Genomic DNA, 18,285 nt, shown 5'->3' on the forward strand with positions numbered 1-18,285 from the left:
ACAGTGCTTGTCAAACATATAGCTCAGTTGGTGAGGACTGGGATCGAGCCAGAGACCCCACGCAACACAGATGAGCACTCTACCACTAAGCCACCGCAGCTTTCAATAGGTGGTGGATAGATTAGGTATATCGTAACTCGAAATTATAATTATTATTAGGAACTATTATTTTATTACAGCCTAACGTGCGTTCCGAATTATATAAGCCTCTACCGAGAACGAACTGAGGTCTCTCGCGACGAAGCGTGTTTGTTCTCTACACATCCGCGAAGACACACGTTTGGTTTGTGATATTGAATTGCGTATTCTTAAACAATGTGTTGCTACATCCGAAGAAACATTTGAAACCTGTTTAACCACCGAATCATTTCCAGCTGTATAGGGGGTTTACAAACTACAAATGCAGTTTAAACTCTCCTCTATCCCGTTCCTCATGGAAAAACTTTTAGCACCTTTATAAATCCCCACCAAACTTCTACCGCAAACAAAGAAAATACGCACTCTCGTATGGGATTCACGCATCTGTACGACTCATGTAACCCGCAAAATTTTAGTGAGTCGTCCCCGGGCGAAGAAATAAAATGTACAACAAAAAATGTATAATTATTAGTGATTGTAGTTGGTACCAGCACAACCAGCACAATCGTGCGGGTACATCGCGAAAGGGCTATAGGGACAGCGAGGGGAGGGCGAGTAATTCCAGAGCGTGGTGGACTGGTGTCATCTTATCGCTAAATAAAATCTTCCAAGTGAAAGAAATGTTATGGACGGTACTGGGTTAACAGCTTTTGTATTGAATTGGGACACTTTGATGTCATCTGGAAGTGAGAAGCCGTAGCTTTTATCTAGAGTAAATTCCTTTCGTAAACTTTCTTTTTATAAATAAGCATTATAATGACTCGGTATGGAACATTTTTGCGGTAGAAAACAGGCCCGCGGTCGCTAGTGAAGGTCCACATAGTCTAGTTTGACTTCTGATGGGAATGTATTATTGGAATGTTAACTGTGTCTTCGACATGTGTATTCATATACCTGTTGCGTCCAATGAAAAGTAGAGTGTTAAAAAGTGAAATTAGATACAATAATGGTAATTAGAGAAATGAAGTTACTGAGGAATGTTCGGTTAATCAGTTAACTTTTAAAAAGAAGTGAAAGAGTGCTCATCTTTGATGCAGTGGTCCGAGATTCGATTCCCCTGGGGACACTCGATCGAAAAGACAACACTTCTCAGGCCAGATACCCTGAGTGAGTTTTTGCTGGGTTTTTCTCATTCATACCAGGTAAATAATATTCTTTTATTATTATTATAATATTATTATTATTATTATTATATCTCGAAAATTTTTCTTAATGAATAGCAAAGATGAAATAAATTTTAGTTTATACTAAGCCTAATACCTAAAGCTTCCTTAGATTAATTCGAATTAGAGTAACCAGTCACAAAACTATTTACACCTTAAAAAATATTGAGCTATGCAATAATTCTTGCAAAAGCTCTCCTAATTTAAACCTAACTGATCCGTCTTTATCTTTTGTGTGCATACTGATCAAGAACTTGAATTAAAAATTCTTCATTTACGAAACTTTTCTCCTTCAACAGAAATCCTCATGCATTGTAGTCCAATGATGAGTCTCCAAGTCATCTTCTCAGTAGTGTTATTATTCGATTTATTTATTTAGTCTTATTTTACATGGCGAAGTTAAGGCTCCTGCCTTGTCTCCCACTTGACCATGCAATACAATAGTATCATAATTAGTAATACAATAAAAATAATAAAATATATAAAACACTCCCAATCAAACGTACACACACACACACGCGCGCGCGCGCGCATCACATCACATGCACACATAGATTACTTAAATTACTTCAAATAACTACATAATATAATCACATACATTTAGCGAACAATAGAAATAAAAGGTAGGAAGTATAAAAACCAGCATTTTTTTTCGGATATTAGTAAGCCTCTGCTTAGTAGACTTATGGAGGATCTGCTCAACCGACTTCTTAAATAGGTTGATGGACTGAGAATGTCTTGTGTTGGATGGAAGGTCATTCCACGCACGGATAGTGGATGCAAAGAACGCATTCGAGTAGAATTTTGACGAATGTGGGGGAAGAGAAAGCAGTTTATTTACACCTGATCTTGTATTGTGGTCGTGGTAAGCATTTAGTGGTTGCAATCGTTGAAATAAGTAGGAAGGTTGTTGAAAGCGCAAAGTCTTAAAGAGAAGTGTGAGACGATGCAAACCACGTCTATCGGCAAGTTTCAAAAGGCCCAGCTTTCTGTAATATGGAGTTAAATGATTTGATCGTTTGAGATTATAGGCAAACCGTATACAGGCATTCCGGATACGTTGCAAACTCTGCTGAAAGATTTGTCAGCGATAGCCGAGCCGTTGATATAGGCACAGTTAATATTTTCACACATGAGCTTTCAAACGCATTGTCATCTAGAGCTGAAGTTCTTAATAGATGATAAAAGTTTAGGTTTACAAGTTATTTTTCTCGGCTTTCACGGAAACTAGGCATGAGGATTTACACTCACCCTTATCAATTTGTTCCCTTTAATGAGATCTGTCGATTGGTAGACTTCTCATCTTTGGACTTTTTTCCATTAAATGCTAATAATGTAAAATTTTCCATAACATGTTGCTCAAGAGGAATTAAATCCCTAACCTCCTCTGTGTGCGCCATTGATTCCAGCTACATCTTTATAATGGGATCCGATCTGAAGTACTCGATACATCGGAGTTTGATCTAATTTTAATAAAGATCTAATCCAAGACTACTGCAAAAATAAGTGTTGTAGCTATTAGTCCATAGAGATCATAAACTTGCGAGAAGGCCGTGTTATAAAGTTTTAACTTAGTATTCTGTCTCTCCATCTTCTCGAACATACGTGTCGACGTTTCTGTTAAGTTCTCTCTATAAAGTTCTGTCCCGGACTCCTACCCCCTGAGGTATCCATTTCCTTCTTAGTGTTCCTCTATCTCTCTTTCCATCCACTTTCATTGTCATCGCTCCTCTGATCACATAGTCGTTTGTTCTTTTCATTAGTTGGCCGTACTACTGCAGTCTACTTCCTGGATCTTCTTAGATATCTATATAAATTTGGTTGCTTCTCTTAGTCATTCATTACTTTGTCTCTTCTTGTTATGCCTTATATTCAGCGCAGCATTCTTATTTCGATAAAATTCTATCTGCTTTCCTATGCTTTCCTTATTGATCAAGTATTGCCCCTTATATCACCGCTGGCATAACCACTGTTCTATAAACCATTCATTTGTTCTTTACTATGATTCTACAGTAACACGGAGCACCACATGCTTTCTTCCAATTCGACATCCCTTTTGCATTCTATGGGTTATTTCCACGTCTAAATCACCATTGTTGAAAACAATTGAGCCTAATTAAAAATTACTTCATCCAATCGTTCTTCTGATAGTCTTATCTCCCAATTTCCTTCTCCGTTCAATGTGAATTCCGTTTTCTTCCTACTAATTTTTAGGTTCTATCTTTCAAAAGACTTCCTCACAATCACTTCTCTTTAAAACAGTAAGACTTGCAAATCTAAAATTAAGAAAAGTTTGTTTATTTGGTTGGTTGAATTTGAGTTTAGCGTTCGTTTCAGCACTGGTGGAATCCGAATCGTCGTAATGCGTCCAATTTCAACGCTTTCCACTAGATATCAAGCCCCGGATCTTGTGTATCAAAGGTGCGCTATCTCAAGTTCGCATGCGGTCAAACCACGTTGCTTTCGAGCAGGGGTGAACGTCCTGTCAGTATATTACATCCCTAATAAGGAGTCATCTCAAACATTAAATATAGTGGTATTTTCTGACCAAAATTGTCAGTATGCAGGAAAATTAGCATAATGTACACAAAACACATTAAAGTTGCGAGAACAAAATCTTACAGTTATAAAAATTGTCATAATGACATTTTGTTTTTTCTACAGATCCGTAATAGGCACATAGGCATGGCCCCCCGCAAGGAGAGTTCAAAATTGCAGTTGCTCCATAGGAATTTCGAAGGGTGTCCAGTTCCTGTAAACACATTTCAAATAATACTCATTTCCTCTCATATATAGTGGCGTAACTGAGAAGCCCGCAGGGCCTGCAGTACGGGGAGGGGCAGAGTTTGCGGGCCCGCCGCGAAGCAAATGCCAAAAAAAAAAAAAAAAAAAAAAAAAAAAGTGAGCTGAAACGGAATATCCATTTCCCTGAACAACATTATTTACTTTAGAAATGAAAAATATGCTCTGGGTGAAAATTCATCCATTCTAACATCAATTTAAAAAATCATCTTAGCACTCGAAAGGGTAAATACTTTTGCTGCTGACTGTAACGTGCTGAAAATGTCTTCTTTGTTAAAAAAAATTAACAGAAAGAACACGTAGCCCTATAATTATATTCAGTTCAACTTACATTGTTTGTTTCTTTATGTAAACATGTCAATCAATGCGCCAACAAACACTGCTGTATTCTTTCTCGTTTATGAATGTAAGCTATATCTTTATCACGATGATATGTACAGTCACCCACATAAGTACCAACACAATTTTTGGCAGTTTGATTTCTAGTGTTGTGATGTGGTGTTTAGTTTCATTATCCCCACAAAGAGCGTTTTTTTTTTTTTTTTTAATTCTTAAAGGTGATGGCTCAGCGAATGAGTTTAACGATGTGTACATAGAATATATTGGTGTGGTGTCAGTTAATTTTTCTGTGAGTGTTGTAGAACGGTTCCTGTATATCAATGGTCTTTCTTACATTTTTATTTAATATATATCTGTTATAGTGAACTTCAGTCCGGAGAAGGCCTATAGTCACTTCTTAGTTTTGTTACTTCCCTCGCTTTTAGTGAACTGAGTATCTTGTATTTTATAAAACATGAAACCATTTAAGCCAAAGTATGAACATTTGAGTCGTGCTCAAAAAAGAAAGAAACGAAAAGAAGTTGAAAAGTCCATTACAAAACTGGTCAAAATTGATTAACTTTTTACCAGAAATGTGGATACCGCTCCCACCGAAACTGATTCTTCATCTACTATTACTATTACTACTACTACTATTACTATGTCTAGTACTATTACTACTGCTACTACTATTAGTATGTCTACTACTGTTACTACTGCTGCTACCACTAGTAGTACCAACTCTACTGTTCCTGAAACCGCTCCTACGCTAATAACAACCTAAATTTAGAATAATCAAATAATGCAAAAGAATTTTATTTTGATCGTGATGACTATCAGGATAATTTAGATAATGAAACCAAGGAATACATTGCTCATCATGGACCATGTAGATCACAAGGACCGTTTCCTAAAGATCCAGAACAGATTAATAGATCATTCTCCAAAAAATTACCACGAAAAAACAACAAAGAGTGGCTTCAAAATTATTAGAGATGGGCTTTGCTTTTCAGTGAAAGGAGATTTTTCGTATTGGCAACCGTGTTGGTTGTTTGCAGATCGTAGTTTGACAGGTTTTCAGTTAGGTTGGGTAAGAGGAATTCGTGATTGGCACGGGTTATCAAAGAAAACAGTAAAGCATGAAAGTAGCAAATCTCATATAAATGCGTGCGTTATATTCAATACGTGGGAAAGAAAAGAAACAATAGACGAACATATGGAATCAGAAGTAAAATAGGAAGTGAATAAGTGAAACAAATCATTGATCTATTGTTATTGTTACTCTTACAGTAGCAGCGTCCAACCTAGCATTTCGAGGTCATAGAGAAGAAATACGTAAAGGACATAGTGGGAATTCTTTATCCATTATAGAATTATTGGCTAAATATGACCCTGTTTTGGAGCAACTTATCAGCGTGTCAAAGTCATCTAAGAACTATCTTAGTCCAAAAATTGAAAACGAAATAATCGAACTTCTGTCCAAAAAAGTAAAAGACGACATATTAAATGATATAAAATCTGCGCAGTTTTTCTCTATAATTATGGATATTTCTCGAGATATTACTAAGAAGGACCAGTTAAGTCAAATATATTGACATGTTACTACTGAGAGGGATCCATCTGGAAAACCCTTAGGAATCAAAATTAATGAGAGTTTCTCAGGATTCAAAAATATTACCGATCATACGGCTGTTGGGTTAGAAACAGAAATTCTGAAAATGTTGCAGGAAAATGGACTTTCATTGTCAAAATGTCGAGGCCAAGGGTATGACCTGCGGCTAATATGTTTGGCATTTATAAGGTCTTAAAAACAAGTATTCAAGAAAAACAAAAGAGCGCTAAGTTTGTTCACTGTGCTACACATAATTTGAACTTAGTCCTGAACGACGCTGTATCATCTGTGCAGGAAAACAAAAACTTTTATTACATAATTGAGAGACTCGATGTGTTTTTCAGCTAGAGCACCAAAAGATGTGAACTGTTTTCAACGTATTCACATTCATTAAAGAAACTTTGTCCCACGCGTTGATGTTCAAGATTTGATTCATTAAGGCGATGGATCACAGATAGGATTTCAGCACACTCTCTTGTGAGACATCTATCGACAAAAAGAAAAGTTAAACTGCACATGGGACGCACCGCTACTGATGAAATGGCAAGGATGCGCAAGAAAAAAATAGTTCCTCCTACCGCGGTTCCTCCCATATCAGTGGCCTTCAGTTCATTATTGAAAGCACATCGGGAAGCAAAGAAAGGGAAGGGGAGGAGAAGGAAAAGGGAAGGAGAACACATAAGGCACAGCGGTGGAAAGGGACTTATTGCCTCGCCTTTGGGGTTGTTTTTCTTTTTCTTCTTCTTTTTACGTTTTTAGAAGGACATCAGAAAACCTCTCTTCTGTTTCCCGTGGATATCCATTGAATTTGAAGTGTATTGTCTTGTAGTTATGTTTCTTTTTGTGTGTGCGTATATGTGTATTTTGCGTAATTATTTGGATGTAGATTAGTGCTTTGGGTTCAGGGCAGTGCTGGACTGGCCACGTTGACTACTTGGCGATTACCAAGGGCCCAAGGAGCCCCACAGGGATCACGAGGGGCTGGCCCTGTAGGTCTTGAAAGAATTTTCGCGATCGCAAATGCTTTCTTTGAGTCGAAACTGTGAAAGTAACTGAATTAACTTCACGATTACGTTTGATTGTTTCAGTATTATTGTAACATTTTTTGCGATCAGTTTTGTACTATATATTTATTCAATACAGAAAATATGATTTTTGTCACTTATCATGCTTTGCAACTGATCTGTTAAGTTTACACACACACACACACACACACACACACACACATATATATATATATATATATATATATATATATATATATATATATATATATATATATGGGACTTTTACGGACCCGCGCCAAGGGCTCTTAACTTGGCAGTCCGACACTGGTTCAGGGTTCAAGTTTGCAGTCGTATAAGAATATAATATACTGCTAATAAATTTTAATAGCTAATTTCTTTCTGTACATCAATAATTCTCTCAACTTTATTCAATAACTCGCAGATACAGAAAAAGGAATACATGGATGAGAAAAATTACAGCAAGAGTGATAGATATAATATAATCGTGTCAATACATCTCGTCAGATCGCGTCAATAAGCATAAGAATACATAGATCTTATCTTTGGAACAGACCACTTTTTTTGTGTGTCTGTATTACGGTACTATTATTCGCTCAAAAACAACCGAGATGTAAGAAAGTCAATCAAGTTCATCAACTCTAATAAGTGGTAAGATTGAGAAGGAATGATCAAAGTTCCTTGGCGACAGCATGTGAGAACATTAGAAGCTGGCGAGGTGTTTAACGCCATTATTAACTGTGTGAGATTCCATATGCAATATATAAAATTCCCATTTTCTCAAGGAGACTGAGATTCTAATTAGATGAGGGTGCTTGAATATTGGATTTGGTGCGATAACTAGAAAAGCACCCCTGACTTTTAAAAGACGGGATTTCGCGAAATTCAACCTCTAAAGGGAAAACTTTTTTGTTCTCCCATATTATGTCAGGCATGGTACTTAAAATTTTGTACATGTTGTGAGTGAACCTCCCTAGGTTTAGAAGAAGACAATGTTATAGAATTGCTCTGTGGGGGGAAAGCGCCATAGCACTTCTTTCGGCGTCAGATCCCCGAAACAGTTCGGTTTAGTACAGATAATTGATATAGATGTTGTCCTCAGATTCTAGATAGACTTTGGATAACACCGAATTTTCTGATTCAATACTTTAGAACAGACTAGTAAACAGCCACTAAAGTTTGGGGGGACATAAATATGCTAGGGGGGGGCAATCGTAACAATTCTAGATCTCTTTGCATCAACATCATACGGATGCATTGTGGTTTGGGGGAGCCAAAAAAAATTAGGGGGCTGGCCCCTAATTGCAGGCCTGCCTTAGAAAGATTAAATTTTGTTGAATGTTCTCTATGCAGACTAAGACGGAGTTTTGAGTAATCCCACTTCAAGGGATACGTAGGTTGATTCAATGTTTTTCCATTGTTATTACCAACGTATTTATAATCATTCAGCATACAGCCACGAAATTTGTATAATACACACTGAAGCACACACAAAGGGATATACAAAAGATTGTTCGCCTTACATCCGACATTTTTCATTCGGTGATGTCACCTGGCGTATCATGCTGGAACTGTGGGTTTGCTGGCGGGAGCAGTGTTGTCTGACCTGGTAGATGCAAAGAAAGGCATTCTACTAGCATATTTATAATTCTAAGAAAAGGACATATTTTTGAAAGGAGTTACACGAAGACATTTCCAGTTTCTACAGATGTTTTGTTATTTACATATAGAATATCCTTTTTATATAAAGTTTGTTTGTTGAACCTATTTGTCTATTCTTCAGTAGCAATTTTCAACCCGCTCTAAGAAATGAACGATATAATTTTCAAAAAAAAAAAAAAAAAGGTATTTTCCGTTATAAGCACCGTGGATGTAATTACAGTACTTTTCCATTTTTTCAATTGGGATTGATTTTCTTTCCCTCTTTTATAGTTTGTTTCTACACGTCAACTGTTCTTATACCTAAATATTTATTGTCAAACATTATATAAAATACTGCATGTAAATCAGGAGCTATCAACAATTGGCATATTAGCGTACCAAAAATTTCTACTAACACTATATAGCACGATGTTCCCTACGAGACCAGACGAGACAGACTTTTCATTACCATATTCTAGACGGACAGAATTCTTTCAATAGAAAAAGATAACTTTCCGAAACGAGACATCACTTTCACATCTTTTCGAGACGATACAACCCCAAATCATAAAACAAAATATACATAAAAGTTAATGAAACAAAAGATAAGAAATGAGTACCAGAAGTTCAAAATTCCTACTAAAATATTTTAGTCTTTAGAAAGTTGCAGATATCTTTAAACAATACTAACATTTCTACGTAATTACGACAGGAAACTTAATTCTAGACGTAAACAAACACATTTTTCACGAATGCAACTTTTACACAATGCAAAAAAAAAAAAAAAAAAAAAATGCTATTCAGAAGAAATATCGTCCCTCATCGATTTTAACAGCTTCATTATAAGTAGATACTGAAACAACAACATAATTAATTTAACTAAGTCAAAATTTCAACTTCGGTGACCCATAACTTGAAAGCCAACGCATTGCACACCATAATATTACATACACACTATTCTCGTCAAGCTAAAGTACCATGTCAAGTTTAGTCAGTATTAGATGGGTTTGGGGCCGCGGTACTCAGTGGTAGAGCGTTCACACTGGTGCGTGTGGTACTTGGTGAGATCCAGCGCTCGCCAAGGGAGCTTTGTGGTGCGTGCCCGTTTGTGTGGGATTTCTCGGGGTTCTCTCGTTTCCTCCCACTTTCTTCATTCTTCATTCCACCGTTTCATTCATTTTTCATCACCGTTTCCCTTACCCTTGGTGCATAACCGTGGGACGTTGAACTTGATATTTCATTAGATGAGTTTGATCAATTGCGTACGATATATACTATACTTTTGATTGATTTTTAAAAAAATGAATAAATGAAGGACGAACAATAATAGTACATAAAATAACATTAAATCTGACCACTATTTTTTACTTTACTAATATTTTCTGTTTGACATCAAAAACTTTAGTAACTTCAACAAATAATTTAGCATAAAGCATACATGAAATATAATAATTAATGCACCATAAAATTAAAAATAATCCAAGCATTGAATATAACTAACTCTATGGCCTATGGAACCCGAATATTCAATGCAAATTTACAGAAGCTCTCGCTTACAATTTTAAAATAAATACTTTATAAAGTCTTCATGTAAATATGTGAAGACAATACAAAAAAGTTACACACATGCAATAAATAAAAAACACAGAATTTCAGTAACACTACAACAACGTATTTCGACTAAAATATTATAGCGTTTCAAAAGGTACTTACGCCTTTAATAGTATCTTTTCTACACAATTGACTACAGAAAACTTAATTCTACATACACACAACGTACTTTCTACAGAATGCAATATTATATATACATACTTCTACTCTTTTTGTGTTTTTTTTTTATTTCTTATTCTTAGCATCAGGGCCGTGCCGTGGGGGGGTGAGCGGGATGATGGCCCCGGGCGCCGAAGTAAGGGGGCGAAAAATTCGGGAGAATAAAGGAAAAAAGATAGGAAAAATTGCTTGGAATACATATATGGGGGCGCCATCGTATACTCTCGCTCCGGGCGCTGATTTTTCACGGCACGGCCCTGCTTAGCATCAATAATGTACTGGGGATCTCGAATTTTTAAGTTCCTTGTACGGCGAGGATCGATAATTTCAGGAAGCAAGCATTCCATATAAAATTTCTGAAGTTGTTGTTCCATTTTTTCTTCCCAGAACTTGTCACTACGAAGAAATTTGTTGCACCAGCATTCCTTTTGGTGTCCAAAAGACAAAGTAACAATCTCGGCGAGTCATATGTAACTGTCCTTGAACCTGGTACATGAAGTTGTCATTGTCTTTAAGACACATGCTACCGTCAGGATTTATCGTGCAAAATGTAACCTTTTTGGTTCTTACTGCCTCTTCTGGTGTCATGGAGCTTGCTGAAGACGGACATTTTACTTCTAATACAGAATCATCTCCAATAATACCATCTGGGCTTGCGCCTAAATAGCACTTCTCGGCATCAACGAATAATCCGCAAGGATTTACCTTCCTTCCATATTCTGCCTCGAACTGCTCTACAGCAAACAGCTCCTTCTCAATATCGTACATCATTGCAGCGATTCTGGTATTGTCAAAGTATAAAAGGGATTTTATTATACTTTGGCAAGAAATCGTCGATTTCATTTTGCAAATTCTGCCGAACGTTGAAGCTGTAAGCCTTTTCAAGCGTTCTTGTCCCCAAAGCTGACAGCGACTTTGACCAATTGTTTTCATTTGTAATTCATGTCTCTGATCTTCATTTAAATACAGGTCTTTCATAAATTGTTCTTTTCTATGAGCATATTCAACTGGACTCGTATCAGGTTCCTGTGAAAGTGCTCCGTAATGTTCATCAGGTCCTGCATCTGTTACACGTTGACACAGCCTTTTTGTATGGAATTCGTTGCTAAAATTTAGCTTCCTCTTGCGTGGACGTATATATTTCTTCCGTACAAATTTCTTAGTGTGAACACCTGGACTCTCTTCCAGCATTGTCTTCTGAACATATCTATGTAGTTCTCCCCGGGTATTATAAGATGTAACAGCAGCTTCACATCTTGCGTTATATGATCCTCGATTAGCAAAATTGATTCGCTTACCACCAATAAACTTTGCGACGAGAGCGTAGTAAGTTTCTGCTAAATTTGTGTTCACATTATGAATTAGGCTGACCGAATGAAAAGTAACTCGATGCAGCGCACTCATAATCTGTTCATATATTCCACATTCTGTCAGGAGAGGAACTAAATTTTCCTCATCATCCTTACTTCCGTCACAGAAATAACCTCTCTCATTACATTTCCTATGTTCACCAAATACATGAGTTGGACCATTTAGTATGTCTTCCCGTAGTTCATCTGCTCTTTATCTTTCCGACAAGTCTAGTTGTTGGGATCGATATTTAATGGCCTCGATAACTGCATATCTTAACCTTTGAAGTCTTTGTCGAAGTATACTTCGCGTGCGTAGATTTCCAACCTTGCTGTTTAAGGCTATCCATTTCAATTTATTACAATAATTTCTAAGTATGTGGTTTTTACACTTGACTTTCTCAATTAACAACATTGGACCATAAGGCATAGCATCCATTACCTTCTTATACACACTGCTATCTCCGTCTCTGATTAGACGTGAATACTTCAATCCATGCATTTCCACACTTCTACGAAACCCTTCCAAAATTATGTCCGATTCCATTGCAGTTGAACTTTCTGTCCAATTCTTGAAGCATAGATGATCACCAACTTTCTTCCCCAGAGCTAAAGCACGAGCACACACACAACAATATTTGTTCCTGATTCCAATGAATAAGATCTTCTTTGTTCGCAAACCAATAATACAAGCCTGAAAACGAATTATACATAATATATAAGAAAGTGTTAACATTTTTATGTAGACCTTTTAAACAATACATAAATATGCAAGCTTGAGACGTCAAATAAAAAATAATTTTCTAAATGATGGGCTCACAGCATCGTATGTAATTGACCTTAGAGCAGGGTTTCCCAACCGGTGTGCCGCGAATGGATCGCTGGCGTGCAGCGAGGAATCGAAACAAAATTATTAATTTTATAGCAATCAAATTGCAAAACGTAAGGAAAAATGTATATTTGTATTTCACATTACTATGAACCTCTACTATGAATCTACAATTTTAAGTTTCATACCGGGTTACTGTTCTGTACATTTCTAATGTTGAAAAAATATTTATCATTGTTATGACCATTATTGCTTCTTTATTGTTGCAGACTATTTCGTAACTTGAAAATTTAAAATATCATTCAATCCTTCGACAAATTACCTACATTTGTGTTTTAAAAGTAAAAGAGATTTGTTTGTTTGTTCGTTATTTAGTGATCTTCCTTCTTAGTAAAAGGTTGGATATAGTTTTTAAACAGAAAGCGTATTTTTAAAAACCCAAGTCCAATATTTCATTGCAATTGTTTTCTATCTTTAAATTAGAATGAAAAGTAAGCATAATGATTTACCAAGGGGGAAAAACAGTGAAAGAGCTTTCTTCTCTGGGAGGAGATCAATAATCACAAAAATACCACTGTGTTTTATATTTACAAATAATAATATCTATAAGTGTGCCGCGAAAATCCAGGTAACACACGTAGTGTGCCGCAAGTTGAAAAAGGTTGGGAAACGCTGCCTTAGAGAATCTAAAATAAAATGCAGTTTTATTGTTAAAATAAACAAGAACATTGTTAAATAGTATTTTGTTTGTCAGTGTAATCACAAATTCCTTGTGCTTACTATATACATTTACATTTTAATAAAACAATCATGAGAAGTTAAAGTTGATATTTCACTTCATTTCATTTCTACTACACACACTTCTATCTTTTGTGCCCTTTAATCGTCAAGTGTTTTTTTTTCTGGTTATTAAATGAATGTTATATTGCTGAGTATATTGTCACGCCAGCTGGAAAATACTCATCGTACACACTATCCTTATAATCGACTACAACTGATTATGAAATTACAGCAGATAACTTGTTTATTATAGATTATTCAAAATATACCTGGGGCCAAGGTGGCCCATTAGTAGAGCGCTCACATCTAGCATTCCCTACTTCAATCCCAGCTCTCGCCCAGTGGGGATTACGGTGGACAAATACGGTAAATGTGGGTTTTCTCAGGATTCTTCCGTCCTCGTCCCATTTTCTTTATTCCAAATACAGATGTACCGCAGCCTCCTTGCCAGGGAAATTTTGGGCTTTTTAAAAGTTAAATTTTAATGAAAAAATAACAATAAGATTCACCTTTCTGGAAGAAGAATGAAGGTATTCCGCTTTCATTTTCATTTCTTTTTGTGGTTGCAACAAAGCAAATACATCCAATACCTCACGAAAATATCAAATAAATTATGTCAATGTTGGAAAGGGTTGTCCAACAGCTGTGGGCAAGGCTCAAGGTTCGCAGAAAGCGAGAGCGCAGTAACGCAAACGCACTATTACAAATCTTCACATGAAGAAAAGGAGAGGAGTATGTGGATAACTATTGAAGGCTAGTAGTAAAATTAGTAATGCATTTTTGAAGCTAACGATTCACTCTCTACCTCTCATTTTTTGAAACCGAGAATCAGCGGCAGAACATAATGATGGAGGATAATAATTGCCTGTCGAAGAAGCATACACACATAGGCACATATACAAGATTATATATATATACACAGTGGCGGATCCAAGATATGATCAAGGGAGGAGCTAAACCATAGTTTGCAGTTTTATCCAGTATAAAGCAGGATTGAAGCCCATTTTATCCTGTGTATACCTGAGCGTGAAGGGGGGTGCTATAGCCCCCCTTGGATCCGCCCCTATATATATATATATATATATATATATATATATATATATATATATATAAAATTAAGAAGTGGGGAGGATGGTTGATATTATGTTCTTGTCAGGGTTTGTGTTCCTGGAACCTGCCAGCTTTATCAGAGGGTAAACAGAGGGTGGCTTTGTTGGCAATTGCTCGGTGAAATTTGAGAAGGAAGCGGGGAATGGAAAGGAAGATGACTGAGAAGGACAATTTCCCTTCCGTTCGCTTTAGAAAGAGATGTCAAGGTCATTCACCTGCAATGAATGGAAGAACAATGTAAATGGATTCATATTGCTCTCGAAATCATCACATCGCCCTTTTTAATTGGATGTTTGAAGCATAGCTCATTTTCTTTTTCCCTCTTTACTGCGGGGAAAATGTTTTACAGGCAATAATAATATAATAATAATAATAATAATAATAATAATAATAATAATAATAATAATAATAATAATAAATACAAATAAAATTATATCTGCGAAGACTGAATTGGTGCGGATAATCACGGTTTTTCGAAGACAACCTACATAACTGCTTCGGGCAGATACCAGACGCTGAGCACTCACAGGAGGTTCTTCGCATAGAGGAAGAGAGATATTCCACACTAACAAAATAACAATAATAACAATAATCAGCTCTTTTTTTCTGGCAGTTCGCAACGGTACGGCTTACTAGCATTTTTTGTGATTGAAACCTGCTTTAAAGAATTGAAAATATTAGAAATTAGTATGGGGAAATGGAAACAAATTATTCAAAGTTAAATATTAAGTCGGACACTTCGTACAAATCGACCGTTCAATAAATCTAGTACAACTCAACATTTTATTGTTATCAACGTAGACTCTAAAGGTTTTAGGGACTCACCAGGGAGTGTACTACAGCTTGATTCCTTTTGCAAAGGCGACATTTTTTGGTTTCCCTTTTATTTATCCCCTTGATTTTTTTTTAACATCTTTCGGGAGAAAATCGATTATAAAATCCGTATTTGTTTTTTTGTTTATCGAAAGTAAGTTCCTCAATCTAATAAGGCTTTAAAGAACATGAAAGATTACTCTGATTACATTCAAATAATTTAAAATTTGATTGCGGAAAGCAATGAACTGTGATGGCATTCTCTCATCGATAAGGAAAGCAGAAACTGTGAAACTTACGTCACCTGTACTAGTAATAGCAACTTGAACGGAAATAATAATTGGAAAGGTTACTTTCAAAAGGATACGTATCCAGTTGGGTCGTTCAGTGATTACATACATTTTTTTCTTGGTTCATTTGTCAAATTCGACATATACAATCATTTCTTTGAAATGGATCTATTTGGGTTTGTAATAAGCCTAATTCAATGGGAATGTCATTGACAGTTGTCAAATCGATAGGCATCTGAGAAACGAACCAGAAAACACAAAAATGTGCTCACTGAACGATCAAAATGGATATATTCCCTTTTGAAAGTTAGCTCCTCAATTGTTGATATATTTTCCTTGTAAAAAATATTGGGTTCCAGAAAGAAAAACTGGGAGCTTATTGTAATATTACGATCTGATGACAGAATTACTATCACTAAATTATAGTTACGACATTATATTGACGCTACTTTACACAGTATTCAATCTTCTTCTTCTAATAATAATAATAATAATAATAATAATAATAATAAGATTGAATCGAATAACAGGCGCAAAGAAAGTAAAGAAACACGAAGGGCAGGACTATACTGATAGAGAATAACAAACTGGAAAAGCAGCGAAAATGAAAACAAGAGATAGAGAATACGGGCAAATTTACACTGGTAATACGAAACCTTTAGCCAGGAGGAGGAGAACATGAGGGACATAACAAAGTATAGTAAATGGTAACTATTAGGTCCCAGATTCCGCTCTCACCCAACAAACGTACACATAAAATTGAATAAAACAAATATCTAACATTTGTTTGTTAGCGGTAAAAATTGTCTACAAAGTTGAAAAAATATTTAGTCTTTAATAAGAAAACAAAAAAGTATTATAGAATATATTTGCCTTTTTTGCTTCTGTTCTTTATGCCAGTTTAATAAATTTTCTCTTCGTTGTTTTTTTTTTTTTCTTTTGGCAGACAAAAACAATCTTTCTTTCTTCCTTTCTGGTGGCATGGTTTACGATTTACTCTTCTCAATTCCCGCTCTCAGCTCTCCACTCTCAAATCGAGTTTGGCGCCGACCGCCACTTTGCACCACCCGCATAAAGCGAAAGCAGACGACCTGCGCGAGATGATATATCCTTCCGCGAGAAATATGGCTTTCCCGATTTGGCAAACAGATGGCAGTATCGTATGCCGTTACATAAAAAGCCTGCAATTAGCTTCGAATTACTCTAATTACAGGCACAAATTCACAGTAACAATATAAATGGACTCATGTATGTTATTGTTAAAGTGTATTCTTGACTTCTATCTTGGCACTTTTTCATGTTTACCTTCTGAACATTACGAAATCTTCTAAGAATATTAATATTTAATTTTAATAACTTTTTGTTTATTACAAAATAAATACAAATACTATTTTAAAAGTAGTAAACAAGAAAGCAAGACAGCATGATAAGTTATCAATTACCGTTGAGTTCATTGTCCTACTCGCTGTCTTAACCTAGATTTTTGAGTAATTCATATTCTAGCTATACTGTAATTTCTATGGATAGCAACACTGAAAATTCTTCTAATTCGTATTTTCGGGTGTAGAATAACATTGTCTATTATTGTGGTAAGTTGCATTTCATTATCTCTTTTTACTTACGAAAAACGAGCAAAAGAAAAATGGTTAGCTTTTGTATCATTTTTAGTAGTCCAGCCCCTTAAGAACTTTACGTTATTCATATTCAGTTATTATGAGACCCTTAACAAAATTTACGCTTCAGTCCAGAAACACTAACGAAGTAGAGGAGGCATCAGCCCTTCTTCAGAATGGTACTGATACACTATCTACACTGCTCAAAAAATTAGGGAATCAGCTGAAATAGCACACAAGACTTTAAGATACTGTATGGATAAGCTTCTGTTTGACTCACATATATCATACAAGAAGAAATGCTTTAAGATACACTAGAAAAATTAGGCACATGCTGGTGTTGGAGCACGGAAAACCATGTTCACATGGCTCACGAAAGAACATGGATATGTGTGCACCTTTCGAACTACTCACAAACAAGCAGAAAAGCAACATTGATTGTTCCTTAATATGGCGTATGATCACATCGAACAGCCTCGCACTTGCGTGGCATGGATTCAATCAGATTATCAATGAGTTCCTGGAGGTGTTGTGCTACTCATCCAGAAGAGCGACTTCCAGCTCTGGAATGGTTGTTGGAGGTACTGGCCTAACGGCAATTCGTCTGCCAAGCATGTCCCAGATATGCTCAATTGAATTGAGATCCGGAGAGCATGCTGGCCACTTCATTCGAGCGATACTTCAGCATCCAGCATCTCATCCACTAACCGGGCTCTGTGAGGACGAGCATTGTCATCCATGAAAAGGAACGAATCACCAATGGCATCAGTATAAGGAAGAACAAGAGGTTGCAGGATCTCGTCCCTATACCTAAGAGTCGTCAAAGAGCCATTACGTATGATGTGGAGCTCATTACGCCCACCAATGCTGATTCCTGCCCACACCATCAGGCTACCACCATGATACTTGGATCTTTCTCGCACAAACATGGGATTGTTTCGTCTTCCACACTCTCTCCAGATGAAAACATGTCGATTATCAGGCTCCACACTGAATCGAGACTCGTCAGAGAACAAAACATTGCCTTATTCA

At 36.3% G+C, this 18,285-nt stretch overlaps 1 protein-coding gene across 4 annotated transcripts in view; it reads right to left on the reverse strand.

Annotated features, from left to right (window-relative positions):
• Positions 1-18,285, reverse strand: part of LOC145663300 (uncharacterized) — a 76,566-nt gene that overhangs the window by 31,364 nt on the left and 26,917 nt on the right. Inside the window, exon 2 of one of the 4 annotated variants that reach the window (XM_081729621.1) lies at positions 12,261-12,512. The exons of the other annotated variants lie outside the window; for them this stretch is intronic. The gene's annotated coding sequence lies outside the window, so the exon portion shown is untranslated. The remainder of the gene's footprint in view (positions 1-12,260; positions 12,513-18,285) is intronic. 4 annotated transcript variants of the gene reach the window in all.

This window comes from Thermobia domestica, chromosome 1, assembly GCF_964235325.1.
Source record: "Thermobia domestica chromosome 1, izTheDome1.hap1.1, whole genome shotgun sequence".
NCBI classification, from domain to species: domain Eukaryota; kingdom Metazoa; phylum Arthropoda; class Insecta; order Zygentoma; family Lepismatidae; genus Thermobia; species Thermobia domestica.